We start from the raw sequence: 27,199 nt of genomic DNA, 5'->3' as shown, positions 1-27,199 counted from the left end.
AATGGAAAATGAGTCTGGATGGATTAGAAATAGTACATAGAGCAGCAGCTGATGAAGTCTGATGAGCCTCTCCAACTGTCAACATTTGAATTTAGTTTAGAGTTAGAATGAAAGAGAGAAAGAAAGAAATATAAGATAGATAGATAGATAGATAGGTTAGAAAGAAAGAAAGAAAAGAGAGAAAGAGAGAAAGAGAGAAAGAAAGAAAGAAAGAAAGCTTAAATGAGTCTCAATGAATTAGAAATAGTACATAGAAAGGCAGCTGATGGAGTCTAATGAGCCTCTCCAACTGTCAACATTTGAATTTAGTTTGGAGTTGAAAGAAAGAAAGAAAGAAAGAAAGAAAGAAAGAAAGAAAGAAAGAAAGAAAGAAAGAAAGAAAGAAAGAAAGAAAGAGAAAGAAAGAAAGAAAGAAAGCTTAAATGAGTCTCAATGAATTAGAAATAGTACATAGAAAGGCAGTTGATGGAGTCTAATGAGCCTCTCCAACTGTCAACATTTGAATTTAGTTTGAAGTTAGAAAGAAAGAAATATAAGATAGATAGATAGATAGATAGATAGATAGGTTAGAAAGAAAGAAAGAAAGAAAAAGAGAGCGAGAAAGAAAGAAAAAGAGCGAGAAAGAAAGAAAGAAAGAAAGAAAGAAAGAAAGAAAGAAAGAAAGAAAGCTTAAATGAGTCTCAATGAATTAGAAATAGTACATAGAAAGGCAGCTGATGGAGTATAATGAGCCTCTCCAACTGTCAACGTTTTGAATTTAGTTTGAAGTTAGAAAGAAAGAAATATAAGATAGATAGATAGATAGATAGATAGATAGATAGATAGATACTAGATAGATAGATAGATAGATAGATAGATAGATAGATAGATAGATAGATAGATAGATAGATAGATAGATAGATAGATAGATAGATAGATAGATTAGTAAGAAAGAAAGAAAGAGAAAGAAAGAAAGAAAGAAAGAAAGCTTAAATGAGTCTCAATGAATTAGAAATAGTACATAGAATGGCAGCTGATGGAGTCTAACGAGCCTCTCCAACTGTCAAAATTTGAATTTATACAGTTGAAATTTAAATAGTCTTGGCTCAATTTGAACATTCCGCAATGAAAGTCTATGGGATTTTTCCACGTTTTGATCAGCAATTTTAGGAAAACCATAAGTCTGATCAGTCTAAAATGAGGAAGCAACGCGAGTCAGAACAGTTTGAAGGTCTAGTCTGACTTTGGTAGTTGTAGCTTGAACAGTTTAGGCTAACAAATTTTGGCTAAGAAGAATAATAATAACTAGATGCGAAAGTTCGTCGAGACAAACTTTAAGTTGGCTTGAGAAAGTTTGGAGCAGAAAGTTTTTTGCTTGGCGGTTGCTAGGATGTTATGGGTGGTTGCTATGGTGTTGCTAGGGTATTTTGGGCGGTTGCTAGGGTGTCCTGGGTGGTTGCTAGGGTGTCCTGGGTGGTTGCTAGGGTCTTTTGGGTGGTTGCTAGGGTTTTCTAGGTGGTTGCTAGGTGGTTGCTAGGGTATTCTGGGTGGTTGCTAGGCGGTTGCTATGGTGTTCTGGGTGGTTGCCAGGCTGTTTTGGGTGGTTGCTAGGGTATTCTGGGTGGTTGCTAGGCGGTTGCTAGGATATTTCTGATGGTTGCTAGGGTCTTTTGGGTGGTTGCTAGGCGTTTGCTAGGATATTTTGGGTGGTTGCTAGGGTCTTTTGGGTGGTTGCTAGGCGGTTGCTAGGGTATTTTGGGTGGTTGCTAGGGTGTTCTGGGTGGTTGCTAGGCGGTTGCTAGGGTGTTATGAGTGGTTACTAGGATGTTTTGGGTGGTTGCTAGGGTGTTGCTAGGGTATTTTGGGTGGTTACTAGGGTGTTCTGGGTTGTTTGTTAGGCGGTTGCTAGGATATTTTGGGTGGTTGCTAGGGTCTTTTGGTTGGTTGCTAGGCGGTTGCTAGGGTATTTTAGGTGGTTGCTAGGGTGTTCTGGGTGGTTGCTAGGCGGTTGCTAGGGTGTCCTGGGTGGTTGCTATGGAGATTTTAGGCCATTACTTATTGGCTGCTCAATAATATAAATCCTCTGAGGGAAAGAGAGAGGGAAAGAGACGCAGGGGTGTCAGGCCCTTTGTGTCTGTGTGTGTGAAAACGTCGGTTTGGATTTGAATTTTTTAGAACTCCCAATGTTAAGTCAATGGGAGTTTTTCCGATTTTGATCGTCATTTTTAGGAAAACCGTAAGTCCGATCAGTTAGAAAAGAGATAGCATACCGAGTCAGAATAGTCTGAAGGTCTGTGCCGAGTTTGGAGTATGTAGAGTTAAAGCTCTAGGCTGCATTAAATTTATATTTTTTTAGTAAGAAGAATAATAATAACTAGATGCGAAAGTTCGTCGAGACAAACTTTAAGTTGGCTTGAGAAAGTTTGGAGCAGAAACTTTTTTGCTAGGTGGTTGCTAGGATGTTATGGGTGGATGCTATGGTGTTGCTAGGGTATTTTGGGCGGTTGCTAGGGTGTTCTGGGTGGTTGCTAGGCGGTTGCTAGGGTGTTATGAGTGGTTACTAGGATGTTTTGGGTGGTTGCTAGGGTGTTGCTAGGGTATTTTGGGTGGTTACTAGGGTGTTCTAGGTGGTTGCTAGGCGGTTGCTAGGATATTTTAGGTGGTTGCTAGGGTGTTCTGGGTGGTTGCTAGGATATTTTGGGTGGTTGCTAGGGTCTTTTGGGTGGTTGCTAGGGTGTTCTGGGTGGTTGCTAGGCGGTTGCTAGGATATTTTGGGTGGTTGCTAGGCTGTTTTGGGTGGTTGCTAGGGTATTCTGGGTGGTTGCTATGGTGTTGCTAGGGTATTTTGGGCGGTTGCTAGGGTGTTCTGGGTGGTTGCTAGGTGGTTGCTAGGGTGTCCTGGGTGGTTGCTAAGGTCTTTTGTGTGGTTGCTAGGCAGTTGCTAGGGTTTTCTGGGTGGTTGCTAGGCTGTTTTGGGTGGTTGCTAGGCGGTTGCTAGGATATTTCTGATGGTTGCTAGGGTCTTTTGGGTGGTTGCTAGGCGGTTGCTAGGATTTTTTGGGTGGTTGCTAGGGTCTTTTGGGTGGTTGCTAGGCGGTTGCTAGGGTATTTTAGGTGGTTTCTAGGATCTTTTGGGTGGTTGCTAGGCGGTTGCTAGGGTCTTTTGGGTGGTTGCTAGGATATTTTAGGTGGTTGCTAGGCAGTTGCTAGGGTTTTCTGGGTGGTTGCTAGGCTGTTTTGGGTGGTTGCTAGGCGGTTGCTAGGATATTTCTGTTGGTTGCTAGAGTCTTTTGGGTGGTTGCTAGGCGGTTGCTAGGATTTTTTGGGTGGTTGCTAGGGTCTTTTGGGTGGTTGCTAGGCGGTTGCTAGGGTATTTTAGGTGGTTGCTAGGGTCTTTTGGGTGGTTGCTAGGCGGTTGCTAGGGTCTTTTGGGTGGTTGCTAGGCGGTTGCTAGGGTGTTTTGGGTGGTTGCTAGGATGTTTTGGGTGGTTGCTAGGGTCTTTTGGGTGGTTGCTAGGCGGTTGCTAGGGTGTTTTGGGTGGTTGCTAGGATATTTTGGGTGGTTGCTAGGGTCTTTTGGGTGGTTGGTAGGCGATTGCTAGGGTGTTTTGGGTGGTTGCTAGGATGTTTTGGGTGGTTGCTAGGGTGTTTTGGGTGGTTGCTAGGCGGTTGTTAGGGTGTTTTGGGTGGTTGCTAGGGTATTTTGGGTGGTTGCTAGGTCTTTTGGGTGGTTGCTAGGATATTTTGGGTGGTTGCTAGGGTCTTTTGGGTGGTTGCTAGGGTGTTCTGGGTGGTTGCTAGGCGGTTGGTAGGGTGTTCTGGGTGGTTGCTAGGGTCTTTTGGGTAGTTGCTAGGCGGTTGCTAGGATATTTTGGGTAGTTGCTAGGGTCTTTTGGGTGGTTGCTAGGATATTTTCGGTGGTTGCTAGGGTCTTTTGGGTGGTTGCTAGGCGGTTGCTAGGGTATTTTGGGTGGTTGCTAGGATATTTTTGGTGGTTGCTAGGGTCTTTTGGGTGGTTGCTAGGATATTTTGGGTGGTTGCTAGGTGGTTGCTAGGGTCTTTTGGGTGGTTGCTAGGTGGTTGCTAGGGTGTTGCTAGGCGGTTGCTAAGGTATTCAGGGTGGTTGATATGGTGTTACTAGGTGGCTGGTAGTTGTCACAGATGGTTACTATGGAGTTTTTATAGAGTTCTTAGCATGATCTTGGCATGATTTAACACTTAACTAATCACTATTAGCATGTAGCTATTCACTGCTAGCATGTGTAGTTTGTTGGAAGTGATGTTTGCTAGCATGAGTCAAAAGAGCCAAACCTCATCTCTATACGATGTTCTGATACAGAGATATAGGTCTTACAAAACGGTTGCTAGGGTACTCGAGTTTGGTTGCTATGGAGTTGCTTGGGAGCTGGAAGATTTAAACTTAACAAGTTTATAGTGGTTTGAAGTTTACAGTAGTTTACGGTAGTTTGAAGTTTGACAGATAGATAAATAAGTTAGATAGACACACACACACACACACACACACACACACACACACACACACACAAACACACAAACACACACACACACACACCCACTAACTCGCTCACACACTCACTCATAAACTCAGTGTGTGTGTCTGAGTTTAGAGTTTATAAGTGTATAAATTGATGAGTTTATAAGTGTATGAGTTCTTGAGTTTTGAGTTTATAAGTTTAAATCAGTTTAGAGTTTATAAGTTTAAATGAGATTAAGAGTTCAGAGTTTATTAATTTATGAGTTTAAGAGTTCATAAGTTTATGAATTCATGAGTTTATAAGTTAATTAGTTTATAAGTGTTTATAGTTTAGAGTTTATTAGTTTAAATGAGTCTCAATGGCTCATATAGTATATAGAACGGCAGTTTGGTTTAGTCTTCAAGGTGTTTAGATTTAAATTTTTGTCGGTTTGAATTTTTTAGAACTCCCCAATGTAAGTCAATGGGAGTTTTTGAATGAGTTTTTTCGAGTTTTGATCGTCATTTTTAGGAAAACCGTAAGTCCGATCAGTCTGAAAAGATATAGCATACCGAGTCAGATCAGTTTGAGTGTCTGAGCCGAGTTTGGAGTATGTAGGGTTAAAGCTCTAGGACGAGTTTGATATAGATTTTTTTAGGGTCAGAAGAATAATAATAACTAGATGCGAAAGTTCGTCGAGACAAACTTTAAGTTGGCTTGAGAAAGTTTTTTGCTAGGTGGTTGTTAGGATGTTATGGGTGGTCGCTATGGTGTTGCTAGGCGGTTGCTAAGGTATTCTGGGTGGTTGCTATGCGGTTGCTAGGGTATTTTGGGTGGTTGCTAGGGTGTTTTGGGTGGTTGCTAGGCGGTTGCTAGGGTCTTTTGTGTGGTTGCTAGGCGGTTGCTAGGTGGTTGCTAGGGTATTCTGGGTGGTTGCTAGGATATTTTTGGTGGTTGCTAGGGTCTTTTGGGTGGTTGCTAGGCGGTTGCTAGGGTGTTTTGGGTGGTTGCTAGGCGGTTGCTAGGGTCTTTTGGGTGGTTGCTAGGCGGTTGCTAGGATATTTTGGGTGGTTGCTAGGGTCTTTTGGGTGGTTGCTAGGGTGTTCTGGGTGGTTGCTAGGCGGTTGGTAGGGTGTTCTGGGTGGTTGCTAGGGTCTTTTGGGTAGTTGCTAGGCGGTTGCTAGGATATTTTGGGTAGTTGCTAGGGTCTTTTGGGTGGTTGCTAGGATATTTTCGGTGGTTGCTAGGGTCTTTTGGGTGGTTGCTAGGCGGTTGCTAGGGTATTTTGGGTGGTTGCTAGGATATTTTTGGTGGTTGCTAGGGTCTTTTGGGTGGTTGCTAGGATATTTTGGGTGGTTGCTAGGTGGTTGCTAGGGTCTTTTGGGTGGTTGCTAGGTGGTTGCTAGGGTGTTGCTAGGCGGTTGCTAAGGTATTCAGGGTGGTTGATATGGTGTTACTAGGTGGCTGGTAGTTGTCACAGATGGTTACTATGGAGTTTTTATAGAGTTCTTAGCATGATCTTGGCATGATTTAACACTTAACTAATCACTATTAGCATGTAGCTATTCACTGCTAGCATGTGTAGTTTGTTGGAAGTGATGTTTGCTAGCATGAGTCAAAAGAGCCAAACCTCATCTCTATACGATGTTCTGATACAGAGATATAGGTCTTACAAAACGGTTGCTAGGGTACTCGAGTTTGGTTGCTATGGAGTTGCTTGGGAGCTGGAAGATTTAAACTTAACAAGTTTATAGTGGTTTGAAGTTTACAGTAGTTTACGGTAGTTTGAAGTTTGACAGATAGATAAATAAGTTAGATAGACACACACACACACACACACACACACACACACACACACACACACACACAAACACACAAACACACACACACACACACCCACTAACTCGCTCACACACTCACTCATAAACTCAGTGTGTGTGTCTGAGTTTAGAGTTTATAAGTGTATAAATTGATGAGTTTATAAGTGTATGAGTTCTTGAGTTTTGAGTTTATAAGTTTAAATCAGTTTAGAGTTTATAAGTTTAAATGAGATTAAGAGTTCAGAGTTTATTAATTTATGAGTTTAAGAGTTCATAAGTTTATGAATTCATGAGTTTATAAGTTAATTAGTTTATAAGTGTTTATAGTTTAGAGTTTATTAGTTTAAATGAGTCTCAATGGCTCATATAGTATATAGAACGGCAGTTTGGTTTAGTCTTCAAGGTGTTTAGATTTAAATTTTTGTCGGTTTGAATTTTTTAGAACTCCCCAATGTAAGTCAATGGGAGTTTTTGAATGAGTTTTTTCGAGTTTTGATCGTCATTTTTAGGAAAACCGTAAGTCCGATCAGTCTGAAAAGATATAGCATACCGAGTCAGATCAGTTTGAGTGTCTGAGCCGAGTTTGGAGTATGTAGGGTTAAAGCTCTAGGACGAGTTTGATATAGATTTTTTTAGGGTCAGAAGAATAATAATAACTAGATGCGAAAGTTCGTCGAGACAAACTTTAAGTTGGCTTGAGAAAGTTTTTTGCTAGGTGGTTGTTAGGATGTTATGGGTGGTCGCTATGGTGTTGCTAGGCGGTTGCTAAGGTATTCTGGGTGGTTGCTATGCGGTTGCTAGGGTATTTTGGGTGGTTGCTAGGGTGTTTTGGGTGGTTGCTAGGCGGTTGCTAGGGTCTTTTGTGTGGTTGCTAGGCGGTTGCTAGGTGGTTGCTAGGGTATTCTGGGTGGTTGCTAGGATATTTTTGGTGGTTGCTAGGGTCTTTTGGGTGGTTGCTAGGCGGTTGCTAGGGTGTTTTGGGTGGTTGCTAGGCGGTTGCTAGGGTCTTTTGGGTGGTTGCTAGGGTCTTTTGGGTGGTTGCTAGGCGGTTGCTAGGGTCTTTTGGGTGGTTGCTAGGGTCTTTTGGATGGTTGCTAGGGTCTTTTGGGAGGTTGCTAGGGTGTTCTGGGTGGTTGCTAGGCGGTTGCTAGGGTCTTTTGGGTGGTTGCTAGGGTGTTCTGGGTGGTTGCTAGGCTGTTTTGGGTGGTTGCTAGGATATTCTGGGTGGTTGCTAGGCGGTTGCTAGGATATTTCTGGTGGTTGCTAGGGTCTTTTGGGTGGTTGCTAGGCGGTTGATAGGATATTTTGGGTGGTTGCTAGGGTCTTTTGGGTGGTTGCTAGGCGGTTGCTAGGGTGTTTTGGGTGGTTGCTAGGGTCTTTTGGGTGGTTGCTAGGCGGTTGCTAGGGTGTTTTGTGTGGTTGCTAGGGTCTTTTGGGTGGTTGCTACGGTGTTCTGGGTGGTTGCTAGGGTCTTTTGGGTGGTTGCTAGGCGGTTGCTAGGGTGTTCTGGGGGGTTGCTATGGTATTCAGGGCGGTTGATATGGTGTTACTAGGTGGTTGGTAGTTGTCACAGATGGTTACTATGGAGTTTTTATAGAGTTCTTAGCATGATCTTGGCATGATTTAACACTTAACTAATCGCTATTAGCATGTAGCTATTCACTGCTAGCATATGTAGCATGTTGGAAGTGCTGTTTGCTAGCATGAGTCAAAAGAGCCAAACCTCATCTCTATACGATGTTCTGATACAGAGATATAGGTCTTGCAAAACGGTTGCTAGGGTACTCAAGTTTGGTTGCTATGGAGTTGCTTGGGAGCTGGGAGCTTTAAACTTAAGAAGTTTAAATTGGTTTGAAGTTTAAAGTAGTTTGAAGTTTATGACAGAGATAGATAGATAAATAAGTTAGATAGACACACACACACACACACACACACACACTCACAGACTACCTCGCTCACACACTCACTCAGACACACACACACACACACACACTCAGAGTTTATGAGTTTAGAGTTTATAAGTGTATAAACTGATGAGTTTATAAGTGTATGAGTTTTTGAGTTTAGAGTTTATAAGTTTAAATGAGTTTACAGTTCAGAGTTTATTAATTTATGAGTTTAAGAGTTCATAAGTCTATGAATTCATGAGTTTATTAGTTAATTAGTTATTAAATTTAAGTTAATTAGTTTATAAATGTATGAGATTAGAGTTTGTTAGTTTAAATGAGTTTCATTGGCTAATATATATAGAACGGCAGTTTGGTTTAGTCTTCAAGGTATTTAGATTTGAATTTTTGTCGGTTGGCGAGTTTGAATCTGGATTTGAATTTTTTAGAACTCCCCAATGTAAGTCAATGGGAGTTTTTCCGAGTTTTGATCGTCATTTGTAGGAAAACCGTAAGTCCGATCAGTCTGAAAAGATAAAGCAACGCGAGTCAGAACAGTGTGAGTGTCTGAGCCGAGTTTGGAGTATGTAGAGTTAAAGCTCTAGGACGAGTTTCATATAGAAATTTTAGTCTCGGAATAATAATAATAATAATAATAATAATAAGTTTAAATAGGATTTCAATATGTTGGCTCTCTCAAGCCAACTTAACTAGAATGTACATTTCCTGAAGAAAATGTGAAGTGGTGCTTGCAGTGGCAAAATTCGGCACGGTTGCTAGGGTTTTACTAGGTGGTTGCTATGGTGTTCTGGGAGGTTTCCAAGGTATTCTGGGTGGTTGCTAGGGCGTTGCTAAGTGGTTGCTAGGGTATTCAGTGTGGTTTCTAGGCAGTTGCTAAGGTGTTTACCATAGTTTACCATGATTTACCACGATTTACTATAGTTTACCATGATTTACTATAGTATGCCATGATTTACCATGTTCAAGTATGATTTACTGATTCAAGCATGATTTACCATAGTTTACCATGATTTACCACGATTTACCATAGTTTACCATGATTTATTATAGTATACCATGATTTACCATGTTCAAGTATGATTTACTGATTCTAGCATGATTTACCATAGTTTACCATGATTTACTATAGTATACCACAATTTACCATGTTGTAGTATAATTTACTGATTCTAGCATGATTTATCATAGTTACCATGATTTACCATGATTTACCATAGTTTACCATGATTTACTATAGTATACCATGATTTACCATGTTGAAGTATGATTTACTGATTCTAGCATGATTTACCATAGTTTACCATGATTTACCATAGTTTACCATGATTTACCACGATTTACCATAGTTTACCATGATTTACTATAGTATACCATGATATACCATGTTCAAGTATGATTTACTGATTCTAGCATGATTTATCATAGTTTACCACGATTTACCATAGTTTACCATGATTTACTATAGTATACCATGATTTACCATGTTCAAGTATGATTTACTGATTCTAGCATGATTTACCATAGTTTACCATGATTTACTATAGTATACCACAATTTACCATGTTCTAGTATAATTTACTGATTCTAGCATGATTTATCATAGTTACCATGATTTACCATGATTTACCATAGTTTACCATGATTTACTATAGTATACCATGATTTACCATGTTCAAGTATGATTTACTGATTCAAGCATGATTTACCATAGTTTACCATGATTTACCACGATTTACCATAGTTTACCATAATTTATTATAGTATACCATGATTTACCATGTTCAAGTATGATTTACTGATTCTAGCATGATTTACCATAGTTTACCATGATTTACTATAGTATACCATGATTTACCATGTGCAAGTATGATTTACTGATTCAGGCATGATTTACCATAGTTTACCACAATTTACCACGATTTACTATAGTATACCACGATTTACCATGTTCAATTATAATTTACTGATTCTAGCATGATTTACCATGATTTACCATAGTTTACCATGATTTACCATGTTCAAGTATGATTTACTATGATTCTAGCATGATTTATCATAGTTTACCATGAATTACCATAGTTTACCATGATTTACCATAGTTCACCACGATTTACCATAGTTTACCATGATTTACCATGTTCAAGTATGATTTACTGATTCTAGCATGATTTACCATAGTTTACCATGATTTACCATAGTTTACCATTATTTACCACGATTTACCATAGTTTACCATGATTTACTATAGTATACCATGATTTACCATGTTCAAATATGATTTACTGATTCTAGCATGATTTACCATAGTTTACCATGATTTACCACGATTTACCATACTTTACCATGATTTACTATAGTATACCATGATTTACCATGTTCCAGTATGATTTACTGATTCTAGCATGATTTATCATAGTTTACCATGATTTACCATAGTTTACCATGATTTACTATAGTATACCATGATTTACCACGATTTACCATAGTTTACTATGATTTACTATAGTATACCATGATTTACCATGTTTTAGTATGATTTACTATGATTCTAGGATCATTTACCATAGTTTACCATGATTTACTATAGTATACTATGATTTACCATGTTCAAGTATGATTTACTGATTCTAGCATAATTTACCATAGTTTACCATTATTTACCATATTTTACCACGATTTACCATAGTTTACCATGATTTACTATAGTATACCATGATTTACTATAGTATACCATGATATACCATGTTCAATTATGATTTACTGATTCTAGCATGATTTATCATAGTTTACCATGATTTACCATAGTTTACCATGATTTACTATAGTATACCATGATTTACCACGATTTACCATAGTTTACTATGATTTACTATAGTATACCATGATTTACCATAGTTTACCATGATTTACTATAGTATACTATGATTTACCATGTTCAAGTATGATTTACTGATTCTAGCATGATTTACCATAGTTTACCATGATTTACCATATTTTACCACGATTTACCATAGTTTACCATGATTTACTATAGTATACCATGATTTACTATAGTATACCATGATATACCATGTTCAATTATGATTTACTGATTCTAGCATGATTTATCATAGTTTACCATGATTTACCATAGTTTACCATGATTTACTATAGTATACCATGATTTACCACGATTTACCATAGTTTACTATGATTTACTATAGTATACCATGATTTACCATGTTTTAGTATGATTTACTATGATTCTAGGATCATTTACCATAGTTTACCATGATTTACTATAGTATACTATGATTTACCATGTTCAAGTATGATTTACTGATTCTAGCATGATTTACCATAGTTTACCATGATTTACCATATTTTACCACGATTTACCATAGTTTACCATGATTTACTATAGTATACCATGATTTACTATAGTATACCATGATATACCATGTTCAATTATGATTTACTGATTCTAGCATGATTTATCATAGTTTACCATGATTTACCATAGTTTACCATGATTTACCATAGTTTACCATGATTTACTATAGTATACCATGATTTACCATGTTCAAGTATGATTTACTATGATTCTAGCATGATTTACCATAGTTTACCATGATTTACCACGATTTACCATAGTGTACTATGATTTACTATAGTATACCATGATTTACCATGTTTTAGTATGATTTACTATGATTCAAGGTTGATTTACCATAGTTTACCATGATTTAGTCAAAAGAGCCAAGTCCCATCTCTATACTATGTTTTGATGCAGAAATATACGTTTTGCTAAACGGTTGCTAGGATACTCTCTTTGGTTGCTATGGAGTTACTTGGCAGCTGCCAATGATGAAATTCCAAAGGCTTCTTGTCAGTATGAATGATATAAACCAACTCCCATGCCTCTGTGACATTCAGAATGGAAGATATCCCTCTTTGGATTTTGGTTGCTAAGGTGCTCGACAATGGTTGCTAGGGAGGGGCTTGGAAGTGTTGAGGTGATTCATGATTGGCTGTTTACTGCCCCGAGTCAAATGAGACCACCCCCATGTTTCTATGACAATTCAGTCTGGAGATATCTCTTTGAACTCTTTCAATGGAAGTCTATGGAACTTGTTGCTAAGGGGCTCTAAATGGTTGCTAGGGCGTGGCTTGATAGCTTCACAATGATCCTGAGAGACTGATTGGTCGTCTGAGTAAAATGAGCCCTCCCCCTTGTCTCTATGACACTGTGATCCAGAGCTACGTTCAATACAAAGTCCCTATGCAATTTACCATAGTAGGAAAAGCATGTGTGTTTCACGGGACGTTCCTTCCCCATAGTAAGTCAATGGGGCAACTTTGGGCATCTCCTGCCCCCCAGGGGTGCAACTTTTACCCCATTGTGAGGTATGTTCTTACAGAGCCTGTCAGCCTCTTCAAATGTGGCAAATCACACATTTCTGCGAAATCCTCGCTCAGAGCTACGTGTGGTCAAAGTTCGTCGCAATGTTAAGTCAATGGGACTTTTTTGGCCGCTTTTTCGCCCCTGGGGCGAACACCGCACCCCCGATCGCTTATAAAAGTCATAGCACACCTCTCCTTAATGAGCCGGTCGATTTGACACCTCATTCATGGCTCTGAGACAAACGGTGCGGGGCGAGTTACGCGCCAAACTTTGTCCAGAATAATAATAATAATAACTAGAATGTACATTTCCTGAAGAAAATGTGAAGTGGTGCTTGCAGTGGCAAAATTCGCCACCCGGTTGCTAGGGTGTTGTAAATGATTGCATACGAGCCAACAACCAAGTCTGTACGATGTTGTGGAGCTGTAATATGGCTTCTATATGTTGCAATATGGTTACTATGTAGCTTTAAAAGGTTGCTAAGGTGTGGTTACACAGTTACCATGATGATATTTACAGACTGGTGTCCCAACCAAAACAAACAAGCACACCCCCATGTCTATACAATATTCTGATGCAGAGATTTAGGTCTTGTAAAATGGTTGCTAGGGTACTCTGTTTGGTTGCTATGGAGATGCTTGTCAGCTGCTAATGATGAAACTGCAAAGGCTGCTTGTCAGTATGAATGATATAAACCAACTCCCATCTCTATACAATGTTCTGATACAGAGATATTCGTTTTGCTAAACGGTTGCTAGGGTACTCTGTTTGGTTGCTATGGAGTTGCTTGGCAGCTACTAATGATGAAACTGCAAAGGCTTCTTGTCAGTATGAATGATATAAACCAACTCCAATCTCTATACGATGTTCTGATGCAGAGATATACGTTTTGCTAAACGGTTGCTAGGGTACTCTGTTTGGTTGCTATGGAGTGGCTTGGCAGCTGCCAATGATGAAATTCCAAAGGCTTCTTGTCAGTATGAATGATATAAACCAACTCCCATGCCTCTGTGACATTCAGAATGGAAGATATCCCTCTTTGGATTTTGGTTGCTAGGGTACTCTGTTTTGTTGCTAGGGAGTGGCTTGTCAGCTGCCAATCATGAAACTCCAAAGGCTGCTTGTCAGTATGAATGATATAAACCAACTCCCATGCCTCTACGACATTCAGAATGGAAGATATCCCTCTTTGGATTTTGGTTGCTAGGGTACTCTGTTTGGTTGCTATGGAGTGGCTTGGCAGCTGCCAATGATGAAACTGCAAAGGCTTCTTGTCACTATGAATGATATAAACCAACTCCCATGCCTCTGCGACATTCAGAATGGAAGATATCCATTTTGGTTGCTAAGGTGCTCAACAACGGTTGCTAGGGAGTGGCTTGGAAGTGTTGAGGTGATTCATGATTGGCTGTTTGCTACCCCGAGTCAAATGAGACCACCCCCATGTTTCTATGACAATTGAGTCTGGAGATATCTCTTTGAACTCTTTCAATGGAAGTCTATGGAACTTGTTGCTAAGGGGCTCTAAATGGTTGCCAGGGCGTGGCTTTATAGCTTCACAATGATCTTGAGAGACTGATTGGTCGTCTGAGTAAAATGAGCCCTCCCCCTTGTCTCTATGACACTGTGATCCAGAGCTACGTTCAATACAAAGTCCCTATGCAATTTACCATAGTAGGAAAAGCATGTGTGTTTCACGGGACGTTCCTTCCCCATAGTAAGTCAATGGGGCAACTTTGGGCATCTCCTGCCCCCCAGGGGTGCAACTTTTACCCCATTGTGAGGTATGTTCTTACAGAGCCTGTCAGCCTCTTCAAATGTGACAAATCACACGTTTCTGCGAAATCCTCGCTCAGAGCTACGTGTGGTCAAAGTTTGTCGCAATGTTAAGTCAATGGGACTTTTTTGGCCGCTTTTTCGCCCCTGGGGCAAACACCGCACCCCCGATCGCTTATAAAAGTCATAGCACACCTCTCCTCAATGAGCCGGTCGATTTGACACCTCTGTCAGGGGTCTGACACAAACGGTGCGGGGCGAGTTACGCGCCAAACTTTGTCCAGAATAATAATAATAAGAAGAAGAATAACTAGACTGTACATTTCCTGAAGAAAATGTGAAGTGGTGCTTGCAGTGGCAAAATTCGGCACGGTTGCTAGGGTTTTACTAGGTGGTTGCTATGGTGTTCTGGGAGGTTTCCAAGGTATTCTGGGTGGTTGCTAGGGCGTTGCTAAGTGGTTGCTAGGGTATTCAGTGTGGTTGCTAGGCAGTTGCTAAGGTGTTTACCATAGTTTACCATGATTTACCACGATTTACTATAGTTTACCATGATTTACTATAGTATGCCATGATTTACCATGTTCAAGTATGATTTACTGATTCAAGCATGATTTACCATAGTTTACCATGATTTACCACGATTTACCATAGTTTACCATAATTTACTATAGTATACCAGGATTTACCATGTTCAAGTATGATTTACTGATTCTAGCATGATTTATCATAGTTTACCATGATTTACCACGATTTACCATAGTTTACCATGATTTATTATAGTATACCATGATTTACCATGTTCAAGTATGATTTACTGATTCTAGCATGATTTACTATAGTTTACCATGATTTACTATAGTATACCACAATTTACCATGTTCTAGTATAATTTACTGATTCTAGCATGATTTACTATAGTTTACCATGATTTACTATAGTATACCACGATTTACCATGTTCAATTATAATTTACTGATTCTAGCATGATTTACCATGATTTACCATAGTTTACCATGATTTACTATAGTATACCATGATTTACCATGTTCAAGTATGATTTACTATGATTCTAGCATGATTTATCATAGTTTACCATGATTTACCATAGTTTACCATGATTTACCATAGTTCACCACGATTTACCATAGTTTACCATGATTTACCATGTTCAAGTATGATTTACTGATTCTAGCATGATTTACTATAGTTTACCATGATTTACTATAGTATACCACAATTTACCATGTTCTAGTATAATTTACTGATTCTAGCATGATTTATCATAGTTACCATGATTTACCATGATTTACCATAGTTTACCATGATTTACTATAGTATACCATGATTTACCATGTTCAAGTATGATTTACTGATTCTAGCATGATTTACCATAGTTTACCATGATTTACAACGATTTACCACTAATTACCATAGTTTACCATGATTTACTATAGTATACCATGATTTACCATGTGCAAGTATGATTTACTGATTCAGGCATGATTTACCATAGTTTACCACAATTTACCACGATTTACTATAGTTTACCATGATTTACTATAGTATACCACGATTTACCATGTTCAATTATAATTTACTGATTCTAGCATGATTTACCATGATTTACCATAGTTTACCATGATTTACTATAGTATACCATGATTTACCATGTTCAAGTATGATTTACTATGATTCTAGCATGATTTATCATAGTTTACCATGATTTACCATAGTTTACCATGATTTACCATAGTTCACCACGATTTACCATAGTTTACCATGATTTACCATGTTCAAGTATGATTTACTGATTCTAGCATGATTTACCATAGTTTACCATGATTTACCATAGTTTACCATTATTTACCACGATTTACCATAGTTTACCATGATTTACTATAGTATACCATGATTTACCATGTTCAAATATGATTTACTGATTCTAGCATGATTTACCATAGTTTACCATGATTTACCACGATTTACCATACTTTACCATGATTTACTATAGTATACCATGATTTACCATGTTCAAGTATGATTTACTGATTCTAGCATGATTTACCATAGTTTACCATGATTTACCACGATTTACCATACTTTACCATGATTTACTATAGTATACCATGATTTACCATGTTCCAGTATGATTTACTGATTCTAGCATGATTTATCATAGTTTACCATGATTTACCATAGTTTACCATGATTTACTATAGTATACCATGATTTACCACGATTTACCATAGTTTACTATGATTTACTATAGTATACCATGATTTACCATGTTTTAGTATGATTTACTATGATTCTAGGATCATTTACCATAGTTTACCATGATTTACTATAGTATACTATGATTTACCATGTTCAAGTATGATTTACTGATTCTAGCATAATTTACCATAGTTTACCATGATTTACTATAGTTTACCATGATTTACCACGATTTAGCATAGTTTACCATGATTTACTATAGTATACCATGATTTACCATGTTCAAGTCTGATTTACTGATTTTAGCATGATTTACCATAGTTTACCATGATTTACTATAGTATACCATGATTTACCATGTTCAAGTATGATTTACTATGATTCTAGCATGATTTACCATAGTTTACCATGATTTACCACGATTTACTATAGTTTACCATGATTTACTATAGTATACCATGATTTACCATGTTCAAGTATGATTTACTGATTCTAGCATGATTTACCATAGTTTACCATGATTTACCATAGTTTACCACGATTTACCACGATTTACCATAGGTTACCATGATTTACTATAGTATACCATGATTTACTATAGTATACCATGATATACCATGTTCAATTATGATTTACTGATTCTAGCATGATTTATCATAGTTTACCATGATTTACCATAGTTTACCATGATTTACCATAGTTTACCATGATTTACTATAGTATACCATGATTTACCATGTTCAAGTATGATTTACTATGATTCTAGCATGATTTACCATAGTTTACCATGATTTACCACGATTTACCATAGTTTACCATGATTTATTATAGTATACCATGATTTACCATGTTCAAGTATGATTTACTGATTCTAGCATGATTTACCATAGTTTACCATGATTTACTATAGTATACCACAATTTACCATGTTCTAGTATAATTTACTGATTCTAGCATGATTTATCATAGTTACCATGATTTACCATGATTTACCATAGTTTACCATGATTTACTATAGTATACCATGATTTACCATGTTCAAGTATGATTTACTGATTCTAGCATGATTTACCATAGTTTACCATGATTTACAACGATTTACCACTAATTACCATAGTTTACCATGATTTACTATAGTATACCATGATTTACCATGTGCAAGTATGATTTACTGATTCAGGCATGATTTACCATAGTTTACCACAATTTACCACGATTTACTATAGTTTACCATGATTTACTATAGTATACCACGATTTACCATGTTCAATTATAATTTACTGATTCTAGCATGATTTACCATGATTTACCATAGTTTACCATGATTTACTATAGTATACCATGATTTACCATGTTCAAGTATGATTTACTGATTCTAGCATGATTTACCATAGTTTACCATGATTTACCATAGTTTACCATTATTTACCACGATTTACCATAGTTTACCATGATTTACTATAGTATACCATGATTTACCATGTTCAAGTATGATTTACTATGATTCTAGCATGATTTATCATAGTTTACCATGATTTACCATAGTTTACCATGATTTACCATAGTTCACCATGATTTACTATAGTATACCATGATTTACCATGTTCAAATATGATTTACTGATTCTAGCATGATTTACCATAGTTTACCATGATTTACCACGATTTACCATACTTTACCATGATTTACTATAGTATACCATGATTTACCATGTTCAAGTATGATTTACTGATTCTAGCATGATTTACCATAGTTTACCATGATTTACCACGATTTACCATACTTTACCATGATTTACTATAGTATACCATGATTTACCATGTTCCAGTATGATTCACTGATTCTAGCATGATTTATCATAGTTTACCATGATTTACCATAGTTTACCATGATTTACTATAGTATACCATGATTTACCACGATTTACCATAGTTTACTATGATTTACTATAGTATACCATGATTTACCATGTTTTAGTATGATTTACTATGATTCTAGGATCATTTACCATAGTTTACCATGATTTACTATAGTATTCTATGATTTACCATGTTCAAGTATGATTTACTGATTCTAGCATAATTTACCATAGTTTACCATGATTTACCACGATTTAGCATAGTTTACCATGATTTACTATAGTATACCATGATTTACCATGTTCAAGTCTGATTTACTGATTTTAGCATGATTTACCATAGTTTACCACGATTTACCATAGTTTACCATGATTTACTATAGTATACCATGATTTACTATAGTATACCATGATATACCATGTTCAATTATGATTTACTGATTCTAGCATGATTTATCATAGTTTACCATGATTTACCATAGTTTACCATGATTTACCATAGTTTACCATGATTTACTATAGTATACCATACCATGATTTACCATGTTCAAGTATGATTTACTATGATTCTAGCATGATTTACCATAGTTTACCACGATTTACCACGATTTACCATAGTGTACTATGATTTACTATAGTATACCATGATTTACCATGTTTTAGTATGATTTACTATGATTCAAGGTTGATTTACCATAGTTTACCATGATTTAGTCAAAAGAGCCAAGTCCCATCTCTATACTATGTTTTGATGCAGAGATATACGTTTTGCTAAACGGTTGCTAGGATACTCTCTTTGGTTGCTATGGAGTTACTTGGCAGCTGCCAATGATGAAATTCCAAAGGCTTCTTGTCAGTATGAATGATATAAACCAACTCCCATGCCTCTGTGACATTCAGAATGGAAGATATCCCTCTTTGGATTTTGGTTGCTAAGGTGCTCGACAATGGTTGCTAGGGAGGGGCTTGGAAGTGTTGAGGTGATTCATGATTGGCTGTTTACTGCCCCGAGTCAAATGAGACCACCCCCATGTTTCTATGACAATTCAGTCTGGAGATATCTCTTTGAACTCTTTCAATGGAAGTCTATGGAACTTGTTGCTAAGGGGCTCTAAATGGTTGCTAGGGCGTGGCTTGATAGCTTCACAATGATCCTGAGAGACTGATTGGTCGTCTGAGTAAAATGAGCCCTCCCCCTTGTCTCTATGACACTGTGATCCAGAGCTACGTTCAATACAAAGTCCCTATGCAATTTACCATAGTAGGAAAAGCATGTGTGTTTCACGGGACGTTCCTTCCCCATAGTAAGTCAATGGGGCAACTTTGGGCATCTCCTGCCCCCCAGGGGTGCAACTTTTACCCCATTGTGAGGTATGTTCTTACAGAGCCTGTCAGCCTCTTCAAATGTGGCAAATCACACATTTCTGCGAAATCCTCGCTCAGAGCTACGTGTGGTCAAAGTTCGTCGCAATGTTAAGTCAATGGGACTTTTTTGGCCGCTTTTTCGCCCCTGGGGCGAACACCGCACCCCCGATCGCTTATAAAAGTCATAGCACACCTCTCCTTAATGAGCCGGTCGATTTGACACCTCATTCATGGCTCTGAGACAAACGGTGCGGGGCGAGTTACGCGCCAAACTTTGTCCAGAATAATAATAATAATAATAAGAATAATAAGTATGAGCAATAACAATAGTGATGCCTTGCTTTCAGCAAGCACCACTAATAATAATAATAAGAAGAAGAAGAATAATAAGTATGAGCAATAACAATAGTGATGCCTTGCTTTCAGCAAGCACCACTAATAATAAGTATGAGCAATAACAATAGTGATGCCTTGCTTTCAGCAAGCACCACTAATAATAAGTATGAGCAATAACAATAGTGATGCCTTGCTTTCAGCAAGCACCACTAATAAGTATGCAAGAGAACACTAATGATGCCTTGCTTTCAGCAAGCACCATTAATAAGAAGAATAATAAGTATGAGCAATAACAATAGTGATGCCTTACTTTCAGCAAGCACCACTAATAAGAATAATAAGTATGAGCAATAACAATAGTGATGCCTTGCTTTCAGCAAGCACCACTAAAAATAATAAGTATGCAAGAGAACACTAATGATGCCTTGCTTTCAGCAAGCACCATTAACTAGAATGTACATTTCCTGAAGAAAATGTGAAGTGGTGCTTGCAGTGGCAAAATTTGGCACGGTTGCTAGGGTTTTACTAGGTGGTTGCTATGGTGTTCTGGGAGGTTTCCAAGGTATTCTGGGTGGTTGCTAGGGCGTTGCTAAGTGGTTGCTAGGATATTCAGTGTGGTTGCTAGGCAGTTGCTAAGGTGTTTACCATAGTTTACCATGATTTACCACGATTTACTATAGTTTACCATGATTTACTATAGTATGCCATGATTTACCATGTTCAAGTATGATTTACTGATTCAAGCATGATTTACCATAGTTTACCATGATTTACCACGATTTACCATAGTTTACTATAGTATACCAGGATTTACCATGTTCAAGTATGATTTACTGATTCTAGCATGATTTATCATAGTTTACCATGATTTACCACGATTTACCATAGTTTACCATGATTTATTATAGTATACCATGATTTACCATGTTCAAGTATGATTTACTGATTCTAGCATGATTTACCATAGTTTACTATGATTTACTATAGTATACCACAATTTACCATGTTGTAGTATAATTTACTGATTCTAGCATGATTTATCATAGTTACCATGATTTACCATGATTTACCATAGTTTACCATGATTTACTATAGTATACCATGATTTACCATGTTCAAGTATGATTTACTGATTCTAGCATGATTTACCATAGTTTACCATGATTTACAACGATTTACCACTAATTACCATAGTTTACCATGATTTACTATAGTATACCATGATTTACCATGTGCAAGTATGATTTACTGATTCAGGCATGATTTACCATAGTTTACCACAATTTACCACGATTTACTATAGTTTACCATGATTTACTATAGTATACCACGATTTACCATGTTCAATTATAATTTACTGATTCTAGCATGATTTACCATAGTTCACCACGATTTACCATAGTTTACCATGATTTACCATGTTCAAGTATGATTTACTGATTCTAGCATGATTTACCATAGTTTACCATGATTTACCATAGTTTACCATTATTTACCACGATTTACCATAGTTTACCATGATTTACTATAGTATACCATGATTTACCATGCTAAAATATGATTTACTGATTCTAGCATGATTTACCATAGTTTACCATGATTTACCACGATTTACCATACTTTACCATGATTTACTATAGTATACCATGATTTACCATGTTCAAGTATGATTTACTGATTCTAGCATGATTTACCATAGTTTACCATGATTTACCACGATTTACCATACTTTACCATGATTTACTATAGTATACCATGATTTACCATGTTCCAGTATGATTTACTGATTCTAGCATGATTTATCATAGTTTACCATGATTTACCATAGTTTACCATGATTTACTATAGTATACCATGATTTACCACGATTTACCATAGTTTACTATGATTTACTATAGTATACCATGATTTACCATGTTTTAGTATGATTTACTATGATTCTAGGATCATTTACCATAGTTTACCATGATTTACTATAGTATACTATGATTTACCATGTTCAAGTATGATTTACTGATTCTAGCATAATTTACCATAGTTTACCATGATTTACCATAGTTTACCACGATTTACCACGATTTACCATAGTTTACCATGATTTACTATAGTATACCATGATATACCATGTTCAATTATGATTTACTGATTCTAGCATGATTTATCATAGTTTACCATGATTTACCATAGTTTACCATGATTTACCATAGTTTACCATGATTTACTATAGTATACCATGATTTACCATGTTCAAGTATGATTTACTTTGATTCTAGCATGATTTACCATAGTTTACCATGATTTACCACGATTTACCATAGTGTACTATGATTTACTATAGTATACCATGATTTACCATGTTTTAGTATGATTTACTATGATTCAAGGTTGATTTACCATAGTTTACCATGATTTAGTCAAAAGAGCCAAGTCCCATCTCTATACTATGTTTTGATGCAGAGATATACGTTTTGCTAAACGGTTGCTAGGATACTCTCTTTGGTTGCTATGGAGTTACTTGGCTGCTGCCAATGATGAAATTCCAAAGGCTTCTTGTCAGTATGAATGATATAAACCAACTCCCATACCTCTGTGACATTCAGAATGGAAGATATCCCTCTTTGGATTTTGGTTGCTAAGGTGCTCGACAATGGTTGCTAGGGAGGGGCTTGGAAGTGTTGAGGTGATTCATGATTGGCTGTTTACTGCCCCGAGTCAAATGAGACCACCCCCATGTTTCTATGACAATTCAGTCTGGAGATATCTCTTTGAACTCTTTCAATGGAAGTCTATGGAACTTGTTGCTAAGGGGCTCTAAATGGTTGCTAGGGCGTGGCTTGATAGCTTCACAATGATCCTGAGAGACTGATTGGTCGTCTGAGTAAAATGAGCCCTCCCCCTTGTCTCTATGACACTGTGATCCAGAGCTACGTTCAATACAAAGTCCCTATGCAATTTACCATAGTAGGAAAAGCATGTGTGTTTCACGGGACGTTCCTTCCCCATAGTAAGTCAATGGGGCAACTTTGGGCATCTCCTGCCCCCCAGGGGTGCAACTTTTACCCCATTGTGAGGTATGTTCTTACAGAGCCTGTCAGCCTCTTCAAATGTGGCAAATCACACATTTCTGCGAAATCCTCGCTCAGAGCTACGTGTGGTCAAAGTTCGTCGCAATGTTAAGTCAATGGGACTTTTTTGGCCGCTTTTTCGCCCCTGGGGCGAACACCGCACCCCCGATCGCTTATAAAAGTCATAGCACACCTCTCCTTAATGAGCCGGTCGATTTGACACCTCATTCATGGCTCTGAGACAAACGGTGCGGGGCGAGTTACGCGCCAAACTTTGTCCAGAATAATAATAATAACTAGAATGTACATTTCCTGAAGAAAATGTGAAGTGGTGCTTGCAGTGGCAAAATTTGGCACGGTTGCTAGGGTTTTACTAGGTGGTTGCTATGGTGTTCTGGGAGGTTTCCAAGGTATTCTGGGTGGTTGCTAGGGCGTTGCTAAGTGGTTGCTAGGATATTCAGTGTGGTTGCTAGGCAGTTGCTAAGGTGTTTACCATAGTTTACCATGATTTACCACGATTTACTATAGTTTACCATGATTTACTATAGTATGCCATGATTTACCATGTTCAAGTATGATTTACTGATTCAAGCATGATTTACCATAGTTTACCATGATTTACCACGATTTACCATAGTTTACCATAATTTACTATAGTATACCAGGATTTACCATGTTCAAGTATGATTTACTGATTCTAGCATGATTTATCATAGTTTACCATGATTTACCACGATTTACCATAGTTTACCATGATTTATTATAGTATACCATGATTTACCATGTTCAAGTATGATTTACTGATTCTAGCATGATTTACCATAGTTTACCATGATTTACTATAGTATACCACAATTTACCATGTTGTAGTATAATTTACTGATTCTAGCATGATTTATCATAGTTACCATGATTTACCATGATTTACCATAGTTTACCATGATTTACTATAGTATACCATGATTTACCATGTTCAAGTATGATTTACTGATTCTAGCATGATTTACCATAGTTTACCATGATTTACAACGATTTACCACTAATTACCATAGTTTACCATGATTTACTATAGTATACCATGATTTACCATGTGCAAGTATGATTTACTGATTCAGGCATGATTTACCATAGTTTACCACAATTTACCACGATTTACTATAGTTTACCATGATTTACTATAGTATACCACGATTTACCATGTTCAATTATAATTTACTGATTCTAGCATGATTTACCATAGTTTACCATGATTTACTATAGTATACCATGATTTACCATGTTCAAGTATGATTTACTATGATTCTAGCATGATTTATCATAGTTTACCATGATTTACCATAGTTTACCATAATTTACCATAGTTCACCACGATTTACCATAGTTTACCATGATTTACCATGTTCAAGTATGATTTACTGATTCTAGCATGATTTACCATAGTTTACCATGATTTACCATAGTTTACCATTATTTACCACGATTTACCATAGTTTACCATGATTTACTATAGTATACCATGATTTACCATGCTAAAATATGATTTACTGATTCTAGCATGATTTACCATAGTTTACCATGATTTACCACGATTTACCATACTTTACCATGATTTACTATAGTATACCATGATTTACCATGTTCAAGTATGATTTACTGATTCTAGCATGATTTACCATAGTTTACCATGATTTACCACGATTTACCATACTTTACCATGATTTACTATAGTATACCATGATTTACCATGTTCCAGTATGATTTACTGATTCTAGCATGATTTATCATAGTTTACCATGATTTACCATAGTTTACCATGATTTACTATAGTATACCATGATTTACCATGTTTTAGTATGATTTACTGATTCTAGCATAATTTACCATAGTTTACCATGATTTACCATAGTTTACCACGATTTACCACGATTTACCATAGTTTACCATGATTTACTATAGTATACCATGATATACCATGTTCAATTATGATTTACTGATTCTAGCATGATTTATCATAGTTTACCATGATTTACCATAGTTTACCATGATTTACCATAGTTTACCATGATTTACTATAGTATACCATGATTTACCATGTTCAAGTATGATTTACTTTGATTCTAGCATGATTTACCATAGTTTACCATGATTTACCACGATTTACCATAGTGTACTATGATTTACTATAGTATACCATGATTTACCATGTTTTAGTATGATTTACTATGATTCAAGGTTGATTTACCATAGTTTACCATGATTTAGTCAAAAGAGCCAAGTCCCATCTCTATACTATGTTTTGATGCAGAGATATACGTTTTGCTAAACGGTTGCTAGGATACTCTCTTTGGTTGCTATGGAGTTACTTGGCAGCTGCCAATGATGAAATTCCAAAGGCTTCTTGTCAGTATGAATGATATAAACCAACTCCCATACCTCTGTGACATTCAGAATGGAAGATATCCCTCTTTGGATTTTGGTTGCTAAGGTGCTCGACAATGGTTGCTAGGGAGGGGCTTGGAAGTGTTGAGGTGATTCATGATTGGCTGTTTACTGCCCCGAGTCAAATGAGACCACCCCCATGTTTCTATGACAATTCAGTCTGGAGATATCTCTTTGAACTCTTTCAATGGAAGTCTATGGAACTTGTTGCTAAGGGGCTCTAAATGGTTGCTAGGGCGTGGCTTGATAGCTTCACAATGATCCTGAGAGACTGATTGGTCGTCTGAGTAAAATGAGCCCTCCCCCTTGTCTCTATGACACTGTGATCCAGAGCTACGTTCAATACAAAGTCCCTATGCAATTTACCATAGTAGGAAAAGCATGTGTGTTTCACGGGACGTTCCTTCCCCATAGTAAGTCAATGGGGCAACTTTGGGCATCTCCTGCCCCCCAGGGGTGCAACTGTTACCCCATTGTGAGGTATGTTCTTACAGAGCCTGTCAGCCTCTTCAAATGTGGCAAATCACACATTTCTGCGAAATCCTCGCTCAGAGCTACGTGTGGTCAAAGTTCGTCGCAATGTTAAGTCAATGGGACTTTTTTGGCCGCTTTTTCGCCCCTGGGGCGAACACCGCACCCCCGATCGCTTATAAAAGTCATAGCACACCTCTCCTTAATGAGCCGGTCGATTTGACACCTCATTCATGGCTCTGAGACAAACGGTGCGGGGCGAGTTACGCGCCAAACTTTGTCCAGAATAATAATAATAATAACTAGAATGTACATTTCCTGAAGAAAATGTGAAGTGGTGCTTGCAGTGGCAAAATTCGCCACCCGGTTGCTAGGGTGTTGTACATGATTGCATACGAGCCAACAACCATGTCTGTACGATGTTGTGGAGCTGAAATATGGTTTCTATATGTTTCAATATGGTTGCTAGGTGGCTCTAAACGGTTGCTAGGGTGTGAATACACAGTTACCATGATGATATTTACAGATTGGTTTCCCAACCGAAACAAACAAGCACACCCCCATGTCTATACGATGTTCTGGTGCTGAGATATAGCTCATTCATGTGTTTGTACGGTTGCTAGGGTACTCCAAATGGTTGCTAAGGTTTGTTTATACAGTTTATGGGGTAATATTTAAAGAGTATTTGCAGGTCTGGGTCAAAAAATGGCCAACTCTGTGTTTTTACAATGTTTTGTTGCTGAGATATGGCTTGTAAATGTTGTTCAATGGTTGCTAGGGGCCTGTAACTGGTTACTAGGGCGTGGCTATGAAGTTGTTATGCCACTACGTATTGGCTGCTTGATAGGACGAATCAAAAGAGCCCAACCCCAAGGCTCTATGACCTTCTGAGCCAAAGATATGATTTTGCAAATTTTGTGGCTATGTTAAGTCTATGGGAAATTTTTCGGCTAATTCTCCGCCCGACAGACGAACATCTTACACCCGATCATTTATAAAAGTCATAGCACACCTTTCCTCAATAAACCGGTCGATTTGACACCTCATTCAGGGGTCTGTGACAAACGGTGTGGGGCGAGTTACGCGCCGAAGTTTTGTCTAGGTGAA

The 27,199-nt window shown here is 37.6% G+C and overlaps 1 protein-coding gene across 4 annotated transcripts in view; it reads right to left on the bottom strand.

The window, feature by feature from the left end:
- Positions 1 to 27,199, bottom strand: part of adprh (ADP-ribosylarginine hydrolase) — a 915,269-nt gene that overhangs the window by 603,655 nt on the left and 284,415 nt on the right. The window lies entirely within an intron of this gene.

The sequence above is a fragment of the Rutilus rutilus genome (genome assembly GCF_951802725.1).
Source record: "Rutilus rutilus genome assembly, chromosome: 16".
Lineage (NCBI taxonomy): Eukaryota > Metazoa > Chordata > Actinopteri > Cypriniformes > Leuciscidae > Rutilus > Rutilus rutilus.
Note: the sequence above shows the minus strand (reverse complement) of the source record. Positions and strands in the feature narration are given on the sequence as shown.